The 23,390-nt window shown below is 44.8% G+C and overlaps 14 non-coding genes across 14 annotated transcripts; 7 read left to right on the top strand and 7 right to left on the bottom strand.

Moving 5' to 3' along the window:
• The first annotated feature begins 1,283 nt into the window (after positions 1-1,283).
• Positions 1,284-1,357, top strand: trnat-agu (transfer RNA threonine (anticodon AGU)). Its single transcript has one exon. It is a non-coding gene; the product is annotated as a tRNA-Thr (tRNA).
• Positions 1,358-2,563: 1,206 nt separating this feature from the next.
• trnas-uga (transfer RNA serine (anticodon UGA)) lies at positions 2,564-2,646 on the bottom strand. The gene has a single exon. It is a non-coding gene; the product is annotated as a tRNA-Ser (tRNA).
• Positions 2,647-4,606: 1,960 nt separating this feature from the next.
• trnat-agu (transfer RNA threonine (anticodon AGU)) lies at positions 4,607-4,680 on the top strand. The gene has a single exon. It is a non-coding gene; the product is annotated as a tRNA-Thr (tRNA).
• Positions 4,681-5,886: 1,206 nt separating this feature from the next.
• On the bottom strand, positions 5,887-5,968 carry trnas-uga (transfer RNA serine (anticodon UGA)). Its single transcript has one exon. It is a non-coding gene; the product is annotated as a tRNA-Ser (tRNA).
• Positions 5,969-7,916: 1,948 nt separating this feature from the next.
• trnat-agu (transfer RNA threonine (anticodon AGU)) lies at positions 7,917-7,990 on the top strand. The gene has a single exon. It is a non-coding gene; the product is annotated as a tRNA-Thr (tRNA).
• Positions 7,991-9,196: 1,206 nt separating this feature from the next.
• On the bottom strand, positions 9,197-9,278 carry trnas-uga (transfer RNA serine (anticodon UGA)). The gene has a single exon. It is a non-coding gene; the product is annotated as a tRNA-Ser (tRNA).
• A 1,960-nt stretch (positions 9,279-11,238) lies between these two features.
• trnat-agu (transfer RNA threonine (anticodon AGU)) lies at positions 11,239-11,312 on the top strand. The gene has a single exon. It is a non-coding gene; the product is annotated as a tRNA-Thr (tRNA).
• A 1,206-nt stretch (positions 11,313-12,518) lies between these two features.
• trnas-uga (transfer RNA serine (anticodon UGA)) lies at positions 12,519-12,600 on the bottom strand. Its single transcript has one exon. It is a non-coding gene; the product is annotated as a tRNA-Ser (tRNA).
• Positions 12,601-14,560: 1,960 nt separating this feature from the next.
• Positions 14,561-14,634, top strand: trnat-agu (transfer RNA threonine (anticodon AGU)). The gene has a single exon. It is a non-coding gene; the product is annotated as a tRNA-Thr (tRNA).
• A 1,206-nt stretch (positions 14,635-15,840) lies between these two features.
• Positions 15,841-15,922, bottom strand: trnas-uga (transfer RNA serine (anticodon UGA)). The gene has a single exon. It is a non-coding gene; the product is annotated as a tRNA-Ser (tRNA).
• A 1,960-nt stretch (positions 15,923-17,882) lies between these two features.
• On the top strand, positions 17,883-17,956 carry trnat-agu (transfer RNA threonine (anticodon AGU)). Its single transcript has one exon. It is a non-coding gene; the product is annotated as a tRNA-Thr (tRNA).
• A 1,206-nt stretch (positions 17,957-19,162) lies between these two features.
• On the bottom strand, positions 19,163-19,244 carry trnas-uga (transfer RNA serine (anticodon UGA)). The gene has a single exon. It is a non-coding gene; the product is annotated as a tRNA-Ser (tRNA).
• Positions 19,245-21,192: 1,948 nt separating this feature from the next.
• trnat-agu (transfer RNA threonine (anticodon AGU)) lies at positions 21,193-21,266 on the top strand. The gene has a single exon. It is a non-coding gene; the product is annotated as a tRNA-Thr (tRNA).
• Positions 21,267-22,472: 1,206 nt separating this feature from the next.
• On the bottom strand, positions 22,473-22,554 carry trnas-uga (transfer RNA serine (anticodon UGA)). Its single transcript has one exon. It is a non-coding gene; the product is annotated as a tRNA-Ser (tRNA).
• Between the last annotated feature and the right edge of the window lie 836 nt (positions 22,555-23,390).

The following is a 23,390-nucleotide window of genomic DNA, read 5'->3' as shown; positions in this document are numbered from 1 at the left end:
TGCTTATTAGTGATGAATCACCTTGAGGTGCAATGGTGGCGATTGTGACGTCAGATTAAAAGGCAGGCTATTGGAAACACGTTGGAGTCACAGTTTCTTTTGCACAGAATTGAAACTGAAACTTTTAAGCTGGAATATTGTATTTGCTGCATCACAGTAAACAATATCGTGGTATAACTGTTGGCTTATTTGTTCCCCAGTGTCAGAGGAAGAGTTGTCTGATCCCCCCAGTTATTTCATACTAGCTGGTGAGCCCGGCGTTGCCGGGGCTGTTTTGGGGCAGGCGTTTTAAATCGAGTGCCAGGCTTTGGGGCCCTGTCTGTGTCCCTTTGTGAATCTGGTGCTGGGCAACATTTTAAATCGAGTGGCAGGCTTTAGGGCCCTGTGTGTGTCCCTGTCTGTCTACCTTTTAAAAGCTTGCAAAATGAAAGTGAAACTACTTATGGCTTTGGGGCCCTGTCTGTGTCCCTTTGTGAATCTGGTGCTGGGCAACATTTTAAATCGAGTGGCAGGCTTAGGGCCCTGTCTGTGTCCCTGTATGTCTACCTTTTAAAAGGTTGGAAAATGAAAGTGAAAGTACTTATAAAACGTTTTTGGTAAATCTTATGTTACTTTTAAAAGAGATACTAACTTTGAATGTCGTTATAGCTGGAAGCTGAAGTCATTTGAGCTGGAAGCTTAGTGAAAGAATGGCTGCCACATCCCCGAGATGAAAACGAATAGTCCCGCCCACACACACACCGATTGGCCAACCATCAGGGGACCGTACTGTAGGATTGGTCAATCGTGACGGAACAGGATTGGTGGAACCTTGATGTCAGTCAATCAATGCTAGCAGATAATGAGTTTAATTTTGAAGGTTTTTTGCTGAAGGTTTTTTGCATAAGGCGCGAACACTTTTCGTCCGACTGAAAAGTAAATACGCTTAAAACCGTCTCTGAAGCGTAAGCTTTCTTTGGAGGTAACGCGCGCGTAGGTACGCCCTGTAACTTTCGAGCGCATAGCCCGACAGACGCACAGGCGATGACAGAATGACAGACAGAATGACAGACAGAAGTACCGATTTATATATATAGGTAAGACACAAACATAGGGTAATCATTCAGAATCACCTCACAGATTGACACTGAGATAAATTAAGCGGGAGATACAGAGAGCAATGGGACATATGGCGGAATGGACAAGAGAGCTGGAGAAATAAGAAACGGCCTGAGAGTCCAGAAGACAGTGACCGGAAGCTGATAGACATCAGTGAGTGGGGGCGAGAAATTGTGCCAGCATTCGGTCCCGTGGCTTAGCTGGTCCAAGCGTCTGTCTAGTAAACAGGAGATCCTGGGTTCGATTCCCAGCGGGGCCTATTTTTATAGAATCTCCAGGGGTGAGTTTCTTCTCGTGTGAAAAGGCTACAATTCTTTTAAATGTAACTGTGCCTGCACCAGTTCCCATTCTGGATGAAGGCTCCAGTGGCTGCGAGGCCTCCGTTGAATTTCACCGCTTCTGTATTTCTGGCGGTGCTGATTTTGGACTCTTCATCAAAAATCCATGTTTCCTAAGCAGTGCCATGCGATACTTTGCAGAGCTCCAGTTGTTGATGTGTGGTGCCGTGCTCGTATAGTGATTAATAATCTGCATTCTGGCCGCAGCAACTTCGGCTCCAAACCGAAACATAACGCAGACTTTTCTTCCTTCCACAATCAATAGCTCTCCTTTACTTTCCCCCTTCAATTTCATTATAATTTTCCTGCGGTATTTCCTTAATCTAACATTCACTTTCAGCCACTTAAACTGCTAAGTGTGCTCTGCTACCACCACTCTTCCTAGGCCACATGTCCCATACGCCCCAATCTGAGTTGGTGCTTTGAAACCAGTCGATACATTTAGACCTGCGAGACCTCCCGACAGTCAAGCTCTGCGAAAGCAGAGCCGGCCTTCGGAACCAATGCAGCCCGATTCAGAAAATTCCTTGGGAAATGAAGCTTCAAACTTTTCAAACAAATCGTTTTATTGACATAATAATACAAGTTTTACAGAGAGAGACTTGTACAACCTCAGTGGTGCAACTCAAAACTCAGAATGTTCAATTCTTCTGCTTCGGGAGAGGGAGAGATGAATTATGAGTTGGTGTCCTCCTTGTTTTTTTTCTGGTCAGTCTTCCAGATCTCCACTCCGTTTGTCTGTCTCCTGGACTGTCTCCTGGAATGTGTTCTGCTTTTCACTTTAGAATGGCTGCTCTTGTACCATTGCTGCTGACAGAAACAAGCCTTCCAGTGACTTTCCATTCTCTCTCTCCCACGGTTACACAGACTGATGCTACCGGACAGCAGCGAGTGTATGGGAAGGTACCTCAGAGACTGTCGAGGCCTCCTTATCTGGAGCTTCCAGACAATCTGCAGATAACTTTTGGAATTCGGTCAGCAAACCTTCTTGAAGTAAGTGATCCAGTTGTCTCGGCAATCCTTTAGTTTCCTTAAAACCGGCATTGAAAATTCCAAAATCCTCCAAGAGGGAGCAGATTGAAGAAAATAAATTATTTGAAGTAGTTAATTATCATAATGAGATAGCCCGCTGCGAGCAGGGCTACGAACCTGCGCGGGGAAACCCCTTTGGATTTCAAGTCCAACGCCTTAACCACTCGGCCATCGCAGCAGCGAAAATGTCGGCTCCAAGATACTAAGTTCTCAAATCGCTGTCCCTGTTTATTGTTGGCGATGACGGTTTCGTGATATTTAATTTGCTGCAAATTCAGCAAGTCCAGAAGAATCGCAGCGATCATTACAATAAAAGAAAACTTCCTTTACTTAACGGTATGTAAGATGTTGAGAACAGTATGGAATATTCTGCAGGGTAATGAAAATAAACAGCAGAAACATTGTGTTCTGCTCCCACATGACACAGATCAGCCACAGCCTCTGCTCCTTGCCCGCTGGCTGCAGAAACCTTGTCTCCAGATTACAAACTGATTCTAGGTCGGAGATAAATATTCAGGGTAGAGCCTAAACGCAGCGGGTGGGATCAAATAATAAAGCAGTTATTTTAGACCAGAGACAGCGATAAATGTCCTATATTGCTCACATGCATCAATTTGTGAATCTGACATTAAATGTGTTTAAATACAGTGGGGGGATTTAAAGTAGATTCGGGGTCAATAGTTTCCAAGTTGATCTTTCCTGTGTCTCTCTTGCCTCTCTGCCCCCTTCCTCCCACAGGCTGCCGGTTTTTAAACCTTGTTTTAAATCTGCTGCTTGCTGGACCAGTGCATTCCACAGTCTCACAACCCTTTCTACAAATACCCTTTCAGTGCTTGACTTCTCTGCTTATTAGTTATGAATCACCTTGAGGTGCAATGGTGGCGATTGTGACGTCAGATTAAAAGGCAGGCTATTGGAAACACGTTGGAGTCACAGTTTCTTTTGCACAGAATTGAAACTGAAACTTTTAAGCTGGAATATTGTATTTGCTGCATCACAGTAAACAATATCGTGGTATAACTGTTGGCTTATTTGTTCCCCAGTGTCAGAGGAAGAGTTGTCTGATCCCCCCATTTATTTCATACTAGCTGGGGAGCCCGGCGTTGCCGGGGCTGTTTTGGGGCAGGCGGTTTAAATCGAGTGCCAGGCTTTGGGGCCCTGTCTGTGTCCCTTTGTGAATCTGGTGCTGGGCAACATTTTAAATCGAGTGGCAGGCTTTAGGGCCCTGTGTGTGTCCCTGTCTGTCTACCTTTTAAAAGCTTGCAAAATGAAAGTGAAACTACTTATGGCTTTGGGGCCCTGTCTGTGTCCCTTTGTGAATCTGGTGCTGGGCAACATTTTAAATCGAGTGGCAGGCTTAGGGCCCTGTCTGTGTCCCTGTATGTCTACCTTTTAAAAGGTTGAAAAATGAAAGTGAAAGTACTTATAAAACGTTTTTGGTAAATCTTATGTTACTTTTAAAAGAGATACTAACTTTGAAAGTCGTTATAGCTGGAAGCTGAAGTCATTTGAGCTGGAAGCTTAGTGAAAGAATGGCTGCCACATCCCCGAGATGAAAACGAATAGTCCCGCCCACACACACACCGATTGGCCAACCATCAGGGGACCGTACTGTAGGATTGGTCAATCGTGACGGAACAGGATTGGTGGAACCTTGATGTCAGTCAATCAATGCTAGCAGATAATGAGTTTAATTTTGAAGGTTTTTTGCTGAAGGTTTTTTGCATAAGGCGCGAACACTTTTCGTCCGACTGAAAAGTAAATACGCTTAAAACCGTCTCTGAAGCGTAAGCTTTCTTTGGAGGTAACGCGCGCGTAGGTACGCCCTGTAACTTTCGAGCGCATAGCCCGACAGACGCACAGGCGATGACAGAATGACAGACAGAATGACAGACAGAATGACAGACAGAAGTACCGATTTATATATATAGGTAAGACACAAACATAGGGTAATCATTCAGAATCACCTCACAGATTGACACTGAGATAAATTAAGCAGGAGATACAGAGAGCAATGGGACATATGGCGGAATGGACAAGAGAGCTGGAGAAATAAGAAACGGCCTGAGAGTCCAGAAGACAGTAACCGGAAGCTGATAGACATCAGTGAGTGGGGGCGAGAAATTGCGCCAGCATTCGGTCCCGTGGCTTAGCTGGTCAAAGCGTCTGTCTAGTAAACAGGAGATCCTGGGTTCGATTCCCAGCGCGGCCTATTTTTATAGAATCTCCAGGGGTGAGTTTCTTCTCGTGTGAAAAGGCTACAATTCTTTTAAATGTAACTGTGCCTGCACCAGTTCCCATTCTGGATGAAGGCTCCAGTGGCTGCGAGGCCTCCGTTGAATTTCACCGCTTCTGTATTTCTGGCGGTGCTGATTTTGGACTCTTCATCAAAAATCCATGTTTCCTAAGCAGTGCCATGCGATACTTTGCAGAGCTCCAGTTGTTGATGTGTGGTGCCGTGCTCGTATAGTGATTAATAATCTGCATTCTGGCCGCAGCAACTTCGGCTCCAAACCGAAACATATCGCAGACTTTTCTTCCTTCCACTATCAATAGCTCTCCTTTACTTTCCCCCTTCAATTTCATTATAATTTTCCTGCGGTATTTCCTTAATCTAACATTCACTTTCAGCCACTTAAACTGCTAAGTGTGCTCTGCTACCACCACTCTTCCTGGGCCACATGTCCCATACGCCCCAATCTGAGTTGGTGCTTTGAAACCAGTCGATACATTTAGACCTGCGAGACCTCCCGACAGTCAAGCTCTGCGAAAGCAGAGCCGGCCTTCGGAACCAATGCAGCCCGATTCAGAAAATTCCTTGGGAAATGAAGCTTCAAACTTTTCAAACAAATCGTTTTATTGACATAATAATACAAGTTTTACAGAGAGAGACTTGTACAACCTCAGTGGTGCAACTCAAAACTCAGAATGTTCAATTCTTCTGCTTCGGGAGAGGGAGAGATGAATTATGAGTTGGTGTCCTCCTTGTTTTTTTTCTGGTCAGTCTTCCAGATCTCCACTCCGTTTGTCTGTCTCCTGGACTGTCTCCTGGAATGTGTTCTGCTTTTCACTTTAGAATGGCTGCTCTTGTACCATTGCTGCTGACAGAAACAAGCCTTCCAGTGACTTTCCATTCTCTCTCTCCCACGGTTACACAGACTGATGCTACCGGACAGCAGCGAGTGTATGGGAAGGTACCTCAGAGACTGTCGAGGCCTCCTTATCTGGAGCTTCCAGACAATCTGCAGATAACTTTTGGAATTCGGTCAGCAAACCTTCTTGAAGTAAGTGATCCAGTTGTCTCGGCAATCCTTTAGTTTCCTTAAAACCGGCATTGAAAATTCCAAAATCCTCCAAGAGGGAGCAGATTGAAGAAAATAAATTATTTGAAGTAGTTAATTATCATAATGAGATAGCCCGCTGCGAGCAGGGCTCGAACCTGCGCGGGGAAACCCCATTGGATTTCAAGTCCAACGCCTTAACCAGTCGGCCATCACAGCCGCGAAAATGTCGGCTCCAAGATACTAAGTTCTCAAATCGCTGACCCTGTTTATTGTTGGCGATGACGGTTTCGTGATATTTAATTTGCTGCAAATTCAGCAAGTCCAGAAGAATCGCAGCGATCATTACAATAAAAGAAAACTTCCGATATTTAACGGTATGTAAGATGTTGAGAACAGTATGGAATATTCTGCAGGGTAATGAAAATAAACAGCAGAAACATTGTGTTCTGCTCCCACATGACACAGATCAGCCACAGCCTCTGCTCCCTGCCCGCCGGCTGCAGAAACCTTGTCTCCAGATTACAAACTGATTCTAGGTCGGAGATAAATATTCAGGGTAGAGCCTAAACGCAGCGGGTGGGATCAAATAATAAAGCAGTTATTTTAGACCAGAGACAGCGATAAATGTCCTATATTGCTCACATGCATCAATTTGTGAATCTGACATTAAATGAGTTTAAATACAGTGGGGGGATTTAAAGTAGATTCGGGGTCAATAGTTTCCAAGTTGATCTTTCCTGGGTCTCTCTTGCCTCTCTGCCCCCTTCCTCCCACAGGCTGCCGGTTTTTAAACCTTGTTTTAAATCTGCTGCTTGCTGGACCAGTGCATTCCACAGTCTCACAACCCTTTCTACAAATACCCTTTCAGTGCTTGACTTCTCTGCTTATTAGTGATGAATCACCTTGAGGTGCAATGGTGGCGATTGTGACGTCAGATTAAAAGGCAGGCTATTGGAAACACGTTGGAGTCACAGTTTCTTTTGCACAGAATTGAAACTGAAACTTTTAAGCTGGAATATTGTATTTGCTGCATCACAGTAAACAATATCGTGGTATAACTGTTGGCTTATTTGTTCCCCAGTGTCAGAGGAAGAGTTGTCTGATCCCCCCATTTATTTCATACTAGCTGGGGAGCCCGGCGTTGCCGGGGCTGTTTTGGGGCAGGCGGTTTAAATCGAGTGCCAGGCTTTGGGGCCCTGTCTGTGTCCCTTTGTGAATCTGGTGCTGGGCAACATTTTAAATCGAGTGGCAGGCTTTAGGGCCCTGTGTGTGTCCCTGTCTGTCTACCTTTTAAAAGCTTGCAAAATGAAAGTGAAACTACTTATGGCTTTGGGGCCCTGTCTGTGTCCCTTTGTGAATCTGGTGCTGGGCAACATTTTAAATCGAGTGGCAGGCTTAGGGCCCTGTCTGTGTCCCTGTATGTCTACCTTTTAAAAGGTTGGAAAATGAAAGTGAAAGTACTTATAAAACGTTTTTGGTAAATCTTATGTTACTTTTAAAAGAGATACTAACTTTGAAAGTCGTTATAGCTGGAAGCTGAAGTCATTTGAGCTGGAAGCTTAGTGAAAGAATGGCTGCCACATCCCCGAGATGAAAACGAATAGTCCCGCCCACACACACACCGATTGGCCAACCATCAGGGGACCGTACTGTAGGATTGGTCAATCGTGACGGAACAGGATTGGTGGAACCTTGATGTCAGTCAATCAATGCTAGCAGATAATGAGTTTAATTTTGAAGGTTTTTTGCTGAAGGTTTTTTGCATAAGGCGCGAACACTTTTCGTCCGACTGAAAAGTAAATACGCTTAAAACCGTCTCTGAAGCGTAATCTTTCTTTGGAGGTAACGCGCGCGTAGGTACGCCCTGTAACTTTCGAGCGCATAGCCCGACAGACGCACAGGCGATGACAGAATGACAGACAGAATGACAGACAGAAGTACCGATTTATATATATAGGTAAGACACAAACATAGGGTAATCATTCAGAATCACCTCACAGATTGACACTGAGATAAATTAAGCGGGAGATACAGAGAGCAATGGGACATATGGCGGAATGGACAAGAGAGCTGGAGAAATAAGAAACGGCCTGAGAGTCCAGAAGACAGTGACCGGAAGCTGATAGACATCAGTGAGTGGGGGCGAGAAATTGTGCCAGCATTCGGTCCCGTGGCTTAGCTGGTCCAAGCGTCTGTCTAGTAAACAGGAGATCCTGGGTTCGATTCCCAGCGGGGCCTATTTTTATAGAATCTCCAGGGGTGAGTTTCTTCTCGTGTGAAAAGGCTACAATTCTTTTAAATGTAACTGTGCCTGCACCAGTTCCCATTCTGGATGAAGGCTCCAGTGGCTGCGAGGCCTCCGTTGAATTTCACCGCTTCTGTATTTCTGGCGGTGCTGATTTTGGACTCTTCATCAAAAATCCATGTTTCCTAAGCAGTGCCATGCGATACTTTGCAGAGCTCCAGTTGTTGATGTGTGGTGCCGTGCTCGTATAGTGATTAATAATCTGCATTCTGGCCGCAGCAACTTCGGCTCCAAACCGAAACATAACGCAGACTTTTCTTCCTTCCACAATCAATAGCTCTCCTTTACTTTCCCCCTTCAATTTCATTATAATTTTCCTGCGGTATTTCCTTAATCTAACATTCACTTTCAGCCACTTAAACTGCTAAGTGTGCTCTGCTACCACCACTCTTCCTAGGCCACATGTCCCATACGCCCCAATCTGAGTTGGTGCTTTGAAACCAGTCGATACATTTAGACCTGCGAGACCTCCCGACAGTCAAGCTCTGCGAAAGCAAAGCCGGCCTTCGGAACCAATGCAGCCCGATTCAGAAAATTCCTTGGGAAATGAAGCTTCAAACTTTTCAAACAAATCGTTTTATTGACATAATAATACAAGTTTTACAGAGAGAGACTTGTACAACCTCAGTGGTGCAACTCAAAACTCAGAATGTTCAATTCTTCTGCTTCGGGAGAGGGAGAGATGAATTATGAGTTGGTGTCCTCCTTGTTTTTTTTCTGGTCAGTCTTCCAGATCTCCACTCCGTTTGTCTGTCTCCTGGACTGTCTCCTGGAATGTGTTCTGCTTTTCACTTTAGAATGGCTGCTCTTGTACCATTGCTGCTGACAGAAACAAGCCTTCCAGTGACTTTCCATTCTCTCTCTCCCACGGTTACACAGACTGATGCTACCGGACAGCAGCGAGTGTATGGGAAGGTACCTCAGAGACTGTCGAGGCCTCCTTATCTGGAGCTTCCAGACAATCTGCAGATAACTTTTGGAATTCGGTCAGCAAACCTTCTTGAAGTAAGTGATCCAGTTGTCTCGGCAATCCTTTAGTTTCCTTAAAACCGGCATTGAAAATTCCAAAATCCTCCAAGAGGGAGCAGATTGAAGAAAATAAATTATTTGAAGTAGTTAATTATCATAATGAGATAGCCCGCTGCGAGCAGGGCTCGAACCTGCGCGGGGAAACCCCTTTGGATTTCAAGTCCAACGCCTTAACCACTCGGCCATCGCAGCAGCGAAAATGTCGGCTCCAAGATACTAAGTTCTCAAATCGCTGTCCCTGTTTATTGTTGGCGATGACGGTTTCGTGATATTTAATTTGCTGCAAATTCAGCAAGTCCAGAAGAATCGCAGCGATCATTACAATAAAAGAAAACTTCCGATACTTAACGGTATGTAAGATGTTGAGAACAGTATGGAATATTCTGCAGGGTAATGAAAATAAACAGCAGAAACATTGTGTTCTGCTCCCACATGACACAGATCAGCCACAGCCTCTGCTCCTTGCCCGCTGGCTGCAGAAACCTTGTCTCCAGATTACAAACTGATTCTAGGTCGGAGATAAATATTCAGGGTAGAGCCTAAACGCAGCGGGTGGGATCAAATAATAAAGCAGTTATTTTAGACCAGAGACAGCGATAAATGTCCTATATTGCTCACATGCATCAATTTGTGAATCTGACATTAAATGTGTTTAAATACAGTGGGGGGATTTAAAGTAGATTCGGGGTCAATAGTTTCCAAGTTGATCTTTCCTGTGTCTCTCTTGCCTCTCTGCCCCCTTCCTCCCACAGGCTGCCGGTTTTTAAACCTTGTTTTAAATCTGCTGCTTGCTGGACCAGTGCATTCCACAGTCTCACAACCCTTTCTACAAATACCCTTTCAGTGCTTGACTTCTCTGCTTATTAGTTATGAATCACCTTGAGGTGCAATGGTGGCGATTGTGACGTCAGATTAAAAGGCAGGCTATTGGAAACACGTTGGAGTCACAGTTTCTTTTGCACAGAATTGAAACTGAAACTTTTAAGCTGGAATATTGTATTTGCTGCATCACAGTAAACAATATCGTGGTATAACTGTTGGCTTATTTGTTCCCCAGTGTCAGAGGAAGAGTTGTCTAATCCCCCCATTTATTTCATACTAGCTGGGGAGCCCGGCGTTGCCGGGGCTGTTTTGGGGCAGGCGGTTTAAATCGAGTGCCAGGCTTTGGGGCCCTGTCTGTGTCCCTTTGTGAATCTGGTGCTGGGCAACATTTTAAATCGAGTGGCAGGCTTTAGGGCCCTGTGTGTGTCCCTGTCTGTCTACCTTTTAAAAGCTTGCAAAATGAAAGTGAAACTACTTATGGCTTTGGGGCCCTGTCTGTGTCCCTTTGTGAATCTGGTGCTGGGCAACATTTTAAATCGAGTGGCAGGCTTAGGGCCCTGTCTGTGTCCCTGTATGTCTACCTTTTAAAAGGTTGAAAAATGAAAGTGAAAGTACTTATAAAACGTTTTTGGTAAATCTTATGTTACTTTTAAAAGAGATACTAACTTTGAAAGTCGTTATAGCTGGAAGCTGAAGTCATTTGAGCTGGAAGCTTAGTGAAAGAATGGCTGCCACATCCCCGAGATGAAAACGAATAGTCCCGCCCACACACACACCGATTGGCCAACCATCAGGGGACCGTACTGTAGGATTGGTCAATCGTGACGGAACAGGATTGGTGGAACCTTGATGTCAGTCAATCAATGCTAGCAGATAATGAGTTTAATTTTGAAGGTTTTTTGCTGAAGGTTTTTTGCATAAGGCGCGAACACTTTTCGTCCGACTGAAAAGTAAATACGCTTAAAACCGTCTCTGAAGCGTAAGCTTTCTTTGGAGGTAACGCGCGCGTAGGTACGCCCTGTAACTTTCGAGCGCATAGCCCGACAGACGCACAGGCGATGACAGAATGACAGACAGAATGACAGACAGAATGACAGACAGAAGTACCGATTTATATATATAGGTAAGACACAAACATAGGGTAATCATTCAGAATCACCTCACAGATTGACACTGAGATAAATTAAGCAGGAGATACAGAGAGCAATGGGACATATGGCGGAATGGACAAGAGAGCTGGAGAAATAAGAAACGGCCTGAGAGTCCAGAAGACAGTAACCGGAAGCTGATAGACATCAGTGAGTGGGGGCGAGAAATTGCGCCAGCATTCGGTCCCGTGGCTTAGCTGGTCAAAGCGTCTGTCTAGTAAACAGGAGATCCTGGGTTCGATTCCCAGCGCGGCCTATTTTTATAGAATCTCCAGGGGTGAGTTTCTTCTCGTGTGAAAAGGCTACAATTCTTTTAAATGTAACTGTGCCTGCACCAGTTCCCATTCTGGATGAAGGCTCCAGTGGCTGCGAGGCCTCCGTTGAATTTCACCGCTTCTGTATTTCTGGCGGTGCTGATTTTGGACTCTTCATCAAAAATCCATGTTTCCTAAGCAGTGCCATGCGATACTTTGCAGAGCTCCAGTTGTTGATGTGTGGTGCCGTGCTCGTATAGTGATTAATAATCTGCATTCTGGCCGCAGCAACTTCGGCTCCAAACCGAAACATAACGCAGACTTTTCTTCCTTCCACAATCAATAGCTCTCCTTTACTTTCCCCCTTCAATTTCATTATAATTTTCCTGCGGTATTTCCTTAATCTAACATTCACTTTCAGCCACTTAAACTGCTAAGTGTGCTCTGCTACCACCACTCTTCCTGGGCCACATGTCCCATACGCCCCAATCTGAGTTGGTGCTTTGAAACCAGTCGATACATTTAGACCTGCGAGACATCCCGACAGTCAAGCTCTGCGAAAGCAGAGCCGGCCTTCGGAACCAATGCAGCCCGATTCAGAAAATTCCTTGGGAAATGAAGCTTCAAACTTTTCAAACAAATCGTTTTATTGACATAATAATACAAGTTTTACAGAGAGAGACTTGTAAAACCTCAGTGGTGCAACTCAAAACTCAGAATGTTCAATTCTTCTGCTTCGGGAGAGGGAGAGATGAATTATGAGTTGGTGTCCTCCTTGTTTTTTTTCTGGTCAGTCTTCCAGATCTCCACTCCGTTTGTCTGTCTCCTGGACTGTCTCCTGGAATGTGTTCTGCTTTTCACTTTAGAATGGCTGCTCTTGTACCATTGCTGCTGACAGAAACAAGCCTTCCAGTGACTTTCCATTCTCTCTCTCCCACGGTTACACAGACTGATGCTACCGGACAGCAGCGAGTGTATGGGAAGGTACCTCAGAGACTGTCGAGGCCTCCTTATCTGGAGCTTCCAGACAATCTGCAGATAACTTTTGGAATTCGGTCAGCAAACCTTCTTGAATTAAGTGATCCAGTTGTCTCGGCAATCCTTTAGTTTCCTTAAAACCGGCATTGAAAATTCCAAAATCCTCCAAGAGGGAGCAGATTGAAGAAAATAAATTATTTGAAGTAGTTAATTATCATAATGTGATAGCCCGCTGCGAGCAGGGCTCGAACCTGCGCGGGGAAACCCCATTGGATTTCAAGTCCAACGCCTTAACCACTCGGCCATCGCAGCAGCGAAAATGTCGGCTCCAAGATACTAAGTTCTCAAATCGCTGACCCTGTTTATTGTTGGCGATGACGGTTTCGTGATATTTAATTTGCTGCAAATTCAGCAAGTCCAGAAGAATCGCAGCGATCATTACAATAAAAGAAAACTTCCGATATTTAACGGTATGTAAGATGTTGAGAACAGTATGGAATATTCTGCAGGGTAATGAAAATAAACAGCAGAAACATTGTGTTCTGCTCCCACATGACACAGATCAGCCACAGCCTCTGCTCCTTGCCCGCCGGCTGCAGAAACCTTGTCTCCAGATTACAAACTGATTCTAGGTCGGAGATAAATATTCAGGGTAGAGCCTAAACGCAGCGGGTGGGATCAAATAATAAAGCAGTTATTTTAGACCAGAGACAGCGATAAATGTCCTATATTGCTCACATGCATCAATTTGTGAATCTGACATTAAATGTGTTTAAATACAGTGGGGGGATTTAAAGTAGATTCGGGGTCAATAGTTTCCAAGTTGATCTTTCCTGTGTCTCTCTTGCCTCTCTGCCCCCTTCCTCCCACAGGCTGCCGGTTTTTAAACCTTGTTTTAAATCTGCTGCTTGCTGGACCAGTGCATTCCACAGTCTCACAACCCTTTCTACAAATACCCTTTCAGTGCTTGACTTCTCTGCTTATTAGTTATGAATCACCTTGAGGTGCAATGGTGGCGATTGTGACATCAGATTAAAAGGCAGGCTATTGGAAACACGTTGGAGTCACAGTTTCTTTTGCACAGAATTGAAACTGAAACTTTTAAGCTGGAATATTGTATTTGCTGCATCACAGTAAACAATATCGTGGTATAACTGTTGGCTTATTTGTTCCCCAGTGTCAGAGGAAGAGTTGTCTGATCCCCCCATTTATTTCATACTAGCTGGGGAGCCCGGCGTTGCCGGGGCTGTTTTGGGGCAGTCGGTTTAAATCGAGTGCCAGGCTTTGGGGCCCTGTCTGTGTCCCTTTGTGAATCTGGTGCTGGGCAACATTTTAAATCGAGTGGCAGGCTTTAGGGCCCTGTGTGTGTCCCTGTCTGTCTACCTTTTAAAAGCTTGCAAAATGAAAGTGAAACTACTTATGGCTTTGGGGCCCTGTCTGTGTCCCTTTGTGAATCTGGTGCTGGGCAACATTTTAAATCGAGTGGCAGGCTTAGGGCCCTGTCTGTGTCCCTGTATGTCTACCTTTTAAAAGGTAGGAAAATGAAAGTGAAAGTACTTATACAATGTTTTTGGTAAATCTTATGTTACTTTTAAAAGAGATACTAACTTTGAAAGTCGTTATAGCCGGAAGCTGAAGTCATTTGAGCTGGAAGCTTAGTGAAAGAATGGCTGCCACATCCCCGAGATGAAAACGAATAGTCCCGCCCACACACACACCGATTGGCCAACCATCAGGGGACCGTACTGTAGGATTGGTCAATCGTGACGGAACAGGATTGGTGGAACCTTGATGTCAGTCAATCAATGCTAGCAGATAATGAGTTTAATTTTGAAGGTTTTTTGCTGAAGGTTTTTTGCATAAGGGGCGAACACTTTTCGTCCGACTGAAAAGTAAATACGCTTGAAACCGTCTCTGAAGCGTAAGCTTTCTTTGGAGGTAACGCGCACGTAGGTACGCCCTGTAACTTTCGAGCGCATAGCCCGACAGACGCACAGGCGATGACAGAATGACAGACAGAATGACAGACAGAATGACAGACAGAAGTACCGATTTATACATATAGATAGGACACAAACATAGGGTAATCATTCAGAATCACCTCACAGATTGACACTGAGATAAATTAAGCGGGAGATACAGAGAGCAATGGGACATATGGCGGAATGGACAAGAGAGCTGGAGAAATAAGAAACGGCCTGAGAGTCCAGAAGACAGTGACCGGAAGCTGATAGACATCAGTGAGTGGGGGCGAGAAATTGTGCCAGCATTCGGTCCCGTGGCTTAGCTGGTTAAAATGTCTGTCTAGTAAACAGGAGATCCTGGGTTCGATTCCCAGCGGGGCCTATTTTTATAGAATCTCCAGGGGTGAGTTTCTTCTCGTGTGAAAAGGCTACAATTCTTTTAAATGTAACTGTGCCTGCACCAGTTCCCATTCTGGATGAAGGCTCCAGTGGCTGCGAGGCCTCCGTTGAATTTCACCGCTTCTGTATTTCTGGCGGTGCTGATTTTGGACTCTTCATCAAAAATCCATGTTTCCTAAGCAGTGCCATGCGATACTTTGCAGAGCTCCAGTTGTTGATGTGTGGTGCCGTGCTCGTATAGTGATTAATAATCTGCATTCTGGCCGCAGCAACTTCGGCTCCAAACCGAAACATAACGCAGACTTTTCTTCCTTTCACAATCAATAGCTCTCCTTTACTTTCCCCCTTCAATTTCATTATAATTTTCCTGCGGTATTTCCTTAATCTAACATTCACTTTCAGCCACTTAAACTGCTAAGTGTGCTCTGCTACCACCACTCTTCCTGGGCCACATGTCCCATACGCCCCAATCTGAGTTGGTGCTTTGAAACCAGTCGATACATTTAGACCTGCGAGACCTCCCGACAGTCAAGCTCTGCGAAAGCAGAGCCGGCCTTCGGAACCAATGCAGCCCGATTCAGAAAATTCCTTGGGAAATGAAGCTTCAAACTTTTCAAACAAATCGTTTTATTGACATAATAATACAAGTTTTACAGAGAGAGACTTGTACAACCTCAGTGGTGCAACTCAAAACTCAGAATGTTCAATTCTTCTGCTTCGGGAGAGGGAGAGATGAATTATGAGTTGGTGTCCTCCTTGTTTTTTTTCTGGTCAGTCTTCCAGATCTCCACTCCGTTTGTCTGTCTCCTGGACTGTCTCCTGGAATGTGTTCTGCTTTTCACTTTAGAATGGCTGCTCTTGTAGCATTGCTGCTGACAGAAACAAGCCTTCCAGTGACTTTCCATTCTCTCTCTCCCACGGTTACACAGACTGATGCTACCGGACAGCAGCGAGTGTATGGGAAGGTACCTCAGAGACTGTCGAGGCCTCCTTATCTGGAGCTTCCAGACAATCTGCAGATAACTTTTGGAATTCGGTCAGCAAACCTTCTTGAAGTAAGTGATCCAGTTGTCTCGGCAATCCTTTAGTTTCCTTAAAACCGGCATTGAAAATTCCAAAATCCTCCAAGAGGGAGCAGATTGAAGAAAATAAATTATTTGAAGTAGTTAATTATCATAATGAGATAGCCCGCTGCGAGCAGGGCTCGAACCTGCGCGGGGAAACCCCATTGGATTTCAAATCCAACGCCTTAACCACTCGGCCATCGCAGCCGCGAAAATATCGGCTCCAAGATACTAAGTTCTCAAATCGCTGACCCTGTTTATTGTTGGCGATGACGGTTTCGTGATATTTAATTTGCTGCAAATTCAGCAAGTCCAGAAGAATCGCAGCGATCATTGCAATAAAAGGAATCTTCCGATATTTAACGGTATGTAAGATGTTGAGAACAGTATGGAATATTCTGCAGGGTAATGAAAATAAACAGCAGAAACATTGTGTTCTGCTCCCACATGACACAGATCAGCCACAGCCTCTGCTCCCTGCCCGCCGGCTGCAGAAACCTTGTCTCCAGATTACAAACTGATTCTAGGTCGGAGATAAATATTCAGGGTAGAGCCTAAACGCAGCGGGTGGGATCAAATAATAAAGCAGTTATTTTAGACCAGAGACAGCGATAAATGTCCTTTATTGCTCACATGCATCAATTTGTGAATCTGACATTAAATGGGTTTAAATACAGTGGGGGGATTTAAAGTAGATTCGGGGTCAATAGTTTCCAAGTTGATCTTTCCTGGGTCTCTCTTGCCTCTCTGCCCCCTTCCTCCCACAGGCTGCCGGTTTTTAAACCTTGTTTTAAATCTGCTGCTTGCTGGACCAGTGCATTCCACAGTCTCACAACCCTTTCTACAAATACCCTTTCAGTGCTTGACTTCTCTGCTTATTAGTTATGAATCACCTTGAGGTGCAATGGTGGCGATTGTGACGTCAGATTAAAAGGCAGGCTATTGGAAACACGTTGGAGTCACAGTTTCTTTTGCACAGAATTGAAACTGAAACTTTTAAGCTGGAATATTGTATTTGCTGCATCACAGTAAACAATATCGTGGTATAACTGTTGGCTTATTTGTTCCCCAGTGTCAGAGGAAGAGTTGTCTGATCCCCCCATTTATTTCATACTAGCTGGGGAGCCCGGCGTTGCCGGGGCTGTTTTGGGGCAGGCGGTTTAAATCGAGTGCCAGGCTTTGGGGCCCTGTCTGTGTCCCTTTGTGAATCTGGTGCTGGGCAACATTTTAAATCGAGTGGCAGGCTTTAGGGCCCTGTGTGTGTCCCTGTCTGTCTACCTTTTAAAAGCTTGCAAAATGAAAGTGAAACTACTTATGGCTTTGGGGCCCTGTCTGTGTCCCTTTGTGAATCTGGTGCTGGGCAACATTTTAAATCGAGTGGCAGGCTAAGGGCCCTGTCTGTGTCCCTGTATGTCTACCTTTTAAAAGGTTGGAAAATGAAAGTGAAAGTACTTATAAAACGTTTTTGGTAAATCTTATGTTACTTTTAAAAGAGATACTAACTTTGAAAGTCGTTATAGCTGGAAGCTGAAGTCATTTGAGCTGGAAGCTTAGTGAAAGAATGGCTGCCACATCCCCGAGATGAAAACGAATAGTCCCGCCCACACACACACCGATTGGCCAACCATCAGGGGACCGTACTGTAGGATTGGTCAATCGTGACGGAACAGGATTGGTGGAACCTTGATGTCAGTCAATCAATGCTAGCAGATAATGAGTTTAATTTTGAAGGTTTTTTGCTGAAGGTTTTTTGCATAAGGCGCGAACACTTTTCGTCCGACTGAAAAGTAAATACGCTTAAAACCGTCTCTGAAGCGTAAGCTTTCTTTGGAGGTAACGCGCGCGTAGGTACGCCCTGTAACTTTCGAGCGCATAGCCCGACAGACGCACAGGCGATGACAGAATGACAGACAGAATGACAGACAGAATGACAGACAGAAGTACCGATTTATATATATAGGTAAGACACAAACATAGGGTAATCATTCAGAATCACCTCACAGATTGACACTGAGATAAATTAAGCGGGAGATACAGAGAGCAATGGGACATATGGCGGAATGGACAAGAGAGCTGGAGAAATAAGAAACGGCCTGAGAGTCCAGAAGACAGTGACCGGAAGCTGATAGACATCAGTGAGTGGGAGCGAGAAATTGTGCCAGCATTCGGTCCCGTGGCTTAGCTGGTCAAAGCGTCTGTCTAGTAAACAGGAGATCCTGGGTTCGATTCCCAGCGGGGCCTATTTTTATAGAATCTCCAGGGGTGAGTTTCTTCTCGTGTGAAAAGGCTACAATTCTTTTAAATGTAACTGTGCCTGCACCAGTTCCCATTCTGGATGAAGGCTCCAGTGGCTGCGAGGCCTCCGTTGAATTTCACCGCTTCTGTATTTCTGGCGGTGCTGATTTTGGACTCTTCATCAAAAATCCATGTTTCCTAAGCAGTGCCATGCGATACTTTGCAGAGCTCCAGTTGTTGATGTGTGGTGCCGTGCTCGTATAGTGATTAATAATCTGCATTCTGGCCGCAGCAACTTCGGCTCCAAACCGAAACATAACGCAGACTTTTCTTCCTTCCACAATCAATAGCTCTCCTTTACTTTCCCCCTTCAATTTCATTATAATTTTCCTGCGGTATTTCCTTAATCTAACATTCACTTTCAGCCACTTAAACTGCTAAGTGTGCTCTGCTACCACCACTCTTCCTGGGCCACATGTCCCATACGCCCCAATCTGAGTTGGTGCTTTGAAACCAGTCGATACATTTAGACCTGCGAGACCTCCCGACAGTCAAGCTCTGCGAAAGCAGAGCCGGCCTTCGGAACCAATGCAGCCCGATTCAGAAAATTCCTTGGGAAATGAAGCTTCAAACTTTTCAAACAAATCGTTTTATTGACATAATAATACAAGTTTTACAGAGAGAGACTTGTACAACCTCAGTGGTGCAACTCAAAACTCAGAATGTTCAATTCTTCTGCTTCGGGAGAGGGAGAGATGAATTATGAGTTGGTGTCCTCCTTGTTTTTTTTCTGGTCAGTCTTCCAGATCTCCACTCCGTTTGTCTGTCTCCTGGACTGTCTCCTGGAATGTGTTCTGCTTTTCACTTTAGAATGGCTGCTCTTGTACCATTGCTGCTGACAGAAACAAGCCTTCCAGTGACTTTCCATTCTCTCTCTCCCACGGTTACACAGACTGATGCTACCGGACAGCAGCGAGTGTATGGGAAGGTACCTCAGAGACTGTCGAGGCCTCCTTATCTGGAGCTTCCAGACAATCTGCAGATAACTTTTGGAATTCGGTCAGCAAACCTTCTTGAAGTAAGTGATCCATTTGTCTCGGCAATCCTTTAGTTTCCTTAAAACCGGCATTGAAAATTCCAAAATCCTCCAAGAGGGAGCAGATTGAAGAAAATAAATTATTTGAAGTAGTTAATTATCATAATGAGATAGCCCGCTGCGAGCAGGGCTCGAACCTGCGCGGGGAAACCCCTTTGGATTTCAAGTCCAACGCCTTAACCACTCGGCCATCGCAGCAGCGAAAATGTCGGCTCCAAGATACTAAGTTCTCAAATCGCTGTCCCTGTTTATTGTTGGCGATGACGGTTTCGTGATATTTAATTTGCTGCAAATTCAGCAAGTCCAGAAGAATCGCAGCGATCATTACAATAAAAGAAAACTTCCGATATTTAACGGTATGTAAGATGTTGAGAACAGTATGGAATATTCTGCAGGGTAATGAAAATAAACAGCAGAAACATTGTGTTCTGCTCCCACATGACACAGATCAGCCACAGCCTCTGCTCCCTGCCCGCCGGCTGCAGAAACCTTGTCTCCAGATTACAAACTGATTCTAGGTCGGAGATAAATATTCAGGGTAGAGCCTAAACGCAGCGGGTGGGATCAAATAATAAAGCAGTTATTTTAGACCAGAGACAGCGATAAATGTCCTATATTGCTCACATGCATCAATTTGTGAATCTGACATTAAATGGGTTTAAATACAGTGGGGGGGTTTGAAGTAGATTCGGGGTCAATAGTTTCCAAGTTGATCTTTCCTGTGTCTCTCTTACCTCTCTGCCCCCTTCCTCCCACAGGCTGCCGGTTTTTAAACCTTGTTTTAAATCTGCTGCTTGCTGGACCAGTGCATTCCACAGTCTCACAACCCTTTCTACAAATACCCTTTCAGTGCTTGACTTCTCTGCTTATTAGTTATGAATCACCTTGAGGTGCAATGGTGGCGATTGTGACGTCAGATTAAAAGGCAGGCTATTGGAAACACGTTGGAGTCACAGTTTCTTTTGCACAGAATTGAAACTGAAACATTTAAGCTGGAATATTGTATTTGCTGCATCACAGTAAACAATATCGTGGTATAACTGTTGGCTTATTTGTTCCCCAGTGTCAGAGGAAGAGTTGTCTGATCCCCCCATTTATTTCATACTAGCTGGGGAGCCCGGCGTTGCCGGGGCTGTTTTGGGGCAGGCGGTTTAAATCGAGTGCCAGGCTTTGGGGCCCTGTCTGTGTCCCTTTGTGAATCTGGTGCTGGGCAACATTTTAAATCGAGTGGCAGGCTTTAGGGCCCTGTGTGTGTCCCTGTCTGTCTACCTTTTAAAAGCTTGCAAAATGAAAGTGAAACTACTTATGGCTTTGGGGCCCTGTCTTTGTCCCTTTGTGAATCTGGTGCTGGGCAACATTTTAAATCGAGTGGCAGGCTTAGGGCCCTGTCTGTGTCCCTGTATGTCTACCTTTTAAAAGGTTGAAAAATGAAAGTGAAAGTACTTATAAAACGTTTTTGGTAAATCTTATGTTACTTTTAAAAGAGATACTAAATTTGAAAGTCGTTATAGCTGGAAGCTGAAGTCATTTGAGCTGGAAGCTTAGTGAAAGAATGGCTGCCACATCCCCGAGATGAAAACGAATAGTCCCGCCCACACACACACCGATTGGCCAACCATCAGGGGACCGTACTGTAGGATTGGTCAATCGTGACGGAACAGGATTGGTGGAACCTTGATGTCAGTCAATCAATGCTAGCAGATAATGAGTTTAATTTTGAAGGTTTTTTGCTGAAGGTTTTTTGCATAAGGCGCGAACACTTTTCGTCCGACTGAAAAGTAAATACGCTTAAAACCGTCTCTGAAGCGTAAGCTTTCCTTGGAGGTAACGCGCGCGTAGGTACGCCCTGTAACTTTCGAGCGCATAGCCCGACAGACGCACAGGCGATGACAGAATGACAGACAGAATGACAGACAGAAGTACCGATTTATATATATAGGTAAGACACAAACATAGGGTAATCATTCAGAATCACCTCACAGATTGACACTGAGATAAATTAAGCGGGAGATACAGAGAGCAATGGGACATATGGCGGAATGGACAAGAGAGCTGGAGAAATAAGAAACGGCCTGAGAGTCCAGAAGACAGTGACCGGAAGCTGATAGACATCAGTGAGTGGGGGCGAGAAATTGTGCCAGCATTCGGTCCCGTGGCTTAGCTGGTCAAAGCGTCTGTCTAGTAAACAGGAGATCCTGGGTTCGATTCCCAGCGGGGCCTATTTTTATAGAATCTCCAGGGGTGAGTTTCTTCTCGTGTGAAAAGGCTACAATTCTTTTAAATGTAACTGTGCCTGCACCAGTTCCCATTCTGGATGAAGGCTCCAGTGGCTGCGAGGCCTCCGTTGAATTTCACCGCTTCTGTAATTCTAGCGGTGCTGATTTTGGACTCTTCATCAAAAATCCATGTTTCCTAAGCAGTGCCATGCGATACTTTGCAGAGCTCCAGTTGTTGATGTGTGGTGCCGTGCTCGTACAGTGATTAATAATCTGCATTCTGGCCGCAGCAACTTCGGCTCCAAACCGAAACATAACGCAGACTTTTCTTCCTTCCACAATCAATAGCTCTCCTTTACTTTCCCCCTTCAATTTCATTATAATTTTCCTGCGGTATTTCCTTAATCTAACATTCACTTTCAGCCACTTAAACTGCTAAGTGTGCTCTGCTACCACCACTCTTCCTGGGCCACATGTCCCATACGCCCCAATCTGAGTTGGTGCTTTGAAACCAGTCGATACATTTAGACCTGCGAGACCTCCCGACAGTCAAGCTCTGCGAAAGCAGAGCCGGCCTTCGGAACCAATGCAGCCCGATTCAGAAAATTCCTTGGGAAATGAAGCTTCAAACTTTTCAAACAAATCGTTTTATTGACATAATAATACAAGTTTTACAGAGAGAGACTTGTACAACCTCAGTGGTGCAACTCAAAACTCAGAATGTTCAATTCTTCTGCTTCGGGAGAGGGAGAGATGAATTATGAGTTGGTGTCCTCCTTGTTTTTTTTCTGGTCAGTCTTCCAGATCTCCACTCCGTTTGTCTGTCTCCTGGACTGTCTCCTGGAATGTGTTCTGCTTTTCACTTTAGAATGGCTGCTCTTGTACCATTGCTGCTGACAGAAACAAGCCTTCCAGTGAGTTTCCATTCTCTCTCTCCCACGGTTACACAGACTGATGCTACCGGACAGCAGCGAGTGTATGGGAAGGTACCTCAGAGACTGTCGAGGCCTCCTTATCTGGAGCTTCCAGACAATCTGCAGATAACTTTTGGAATTCGGTCAGCAAACCTTCTTGAATTAAGTGATCCAGTTGTCTCGGCAATCCTTTAGTTTCCTTAAAACCGGCATTGAAAATTCCAAAATCCTCCAAGAGGGAGCAGATTGAAGAAAATAAATTATTTGAAGTAGTTAATTATCATAATGTGATAGCCCGCTGCGAGCAGGGCTCGAACCTGCGCGGGGAAACCCCATTGGATTTCAAGTCCAACGCCTTAACCACTCGGCCATCGCAGCAGCGAAAATGTCGGCTCCAAGATACTAAGTTCTCAAATCGCTGACCCTGTTTATTGTTGGCGATGACGGTTTCGTGATATTTAATTTGCTGCAAATTCAGCAAGTCCAGAAGAATCGCAGCGATCATTACAATAAAAGAAAACTTCCGATATTTAACGGTATGTAAGATGTTGAGAACAGTATGGAATATTCTGCAGGGTAATGAAAATAAACAGCAGAAACATTGTGTTCTGCTCCCACATGACACAGATCAGCCACAGCCTCTGCTCCTTGCCCGCCGGCTGCAGAAACCTTGTCTCCAGATTACAAACTGATTCTAGGTCGGAGATAAATATTCAGGGTAGAGCCTAAACGCAGCGGGTGGGATCAAATAATAAAGCAGTTATTTTAGACCAAAGACAGCGATAAATGTCCTATGTTGCTCACATGCATCAATTTGTGAATCTGACATTAAATGGGTTTAAATACAGTGGGGGGGTTTAAAGTAGATTCGGGGTCAATAGTTTCCAAGTTGATCTTTCCTGTGTATCTCTTACCTCTCTGCCCCCTTCCTCCCACAGGCTGCCGGTTTTTAAACCTTGTTTTAAATCTGCTGCTTGCTGGACCAGTGCATTCCACAGTCTCACAACCCTTTCTACAAATACCCTTTCAGTGCTTGACTTCTCTGCTTATTAGTTATGAATCACCTTGAGGTGCAATGGTGGCGATTGTGACGTCAGATTAAAAGGCAGGCTATTGGAAACACGTTGGAGTCACAGTTTCTTTTGCACAGAATTGAAACTGAAACTTTTAAGCTGGAATATTGTATTTGCTGCATCACAGTAAACAATATCGTG

This window comes from Somniosus microcephalus, unplaced genomic scaffold (assembly GCF_052327205.1).
Source record: "Somniosus microcephalus isolate GS21.2 unplaced genomic scaffold, FLI_Smic_1.0 unresolved_chr1, whole genome shotgun sequence".
Taxonomy (NCBI): domain Eukaryota; kingdom Metazoa; phylum Chordata; class Chondrichthyes; order Squaliformes; family Somniosidae; genus Somniosus; species Somniosus microcephalus.
This window is presented reverse-complemented; position numbering and strand designations above follow the sequence as displayed.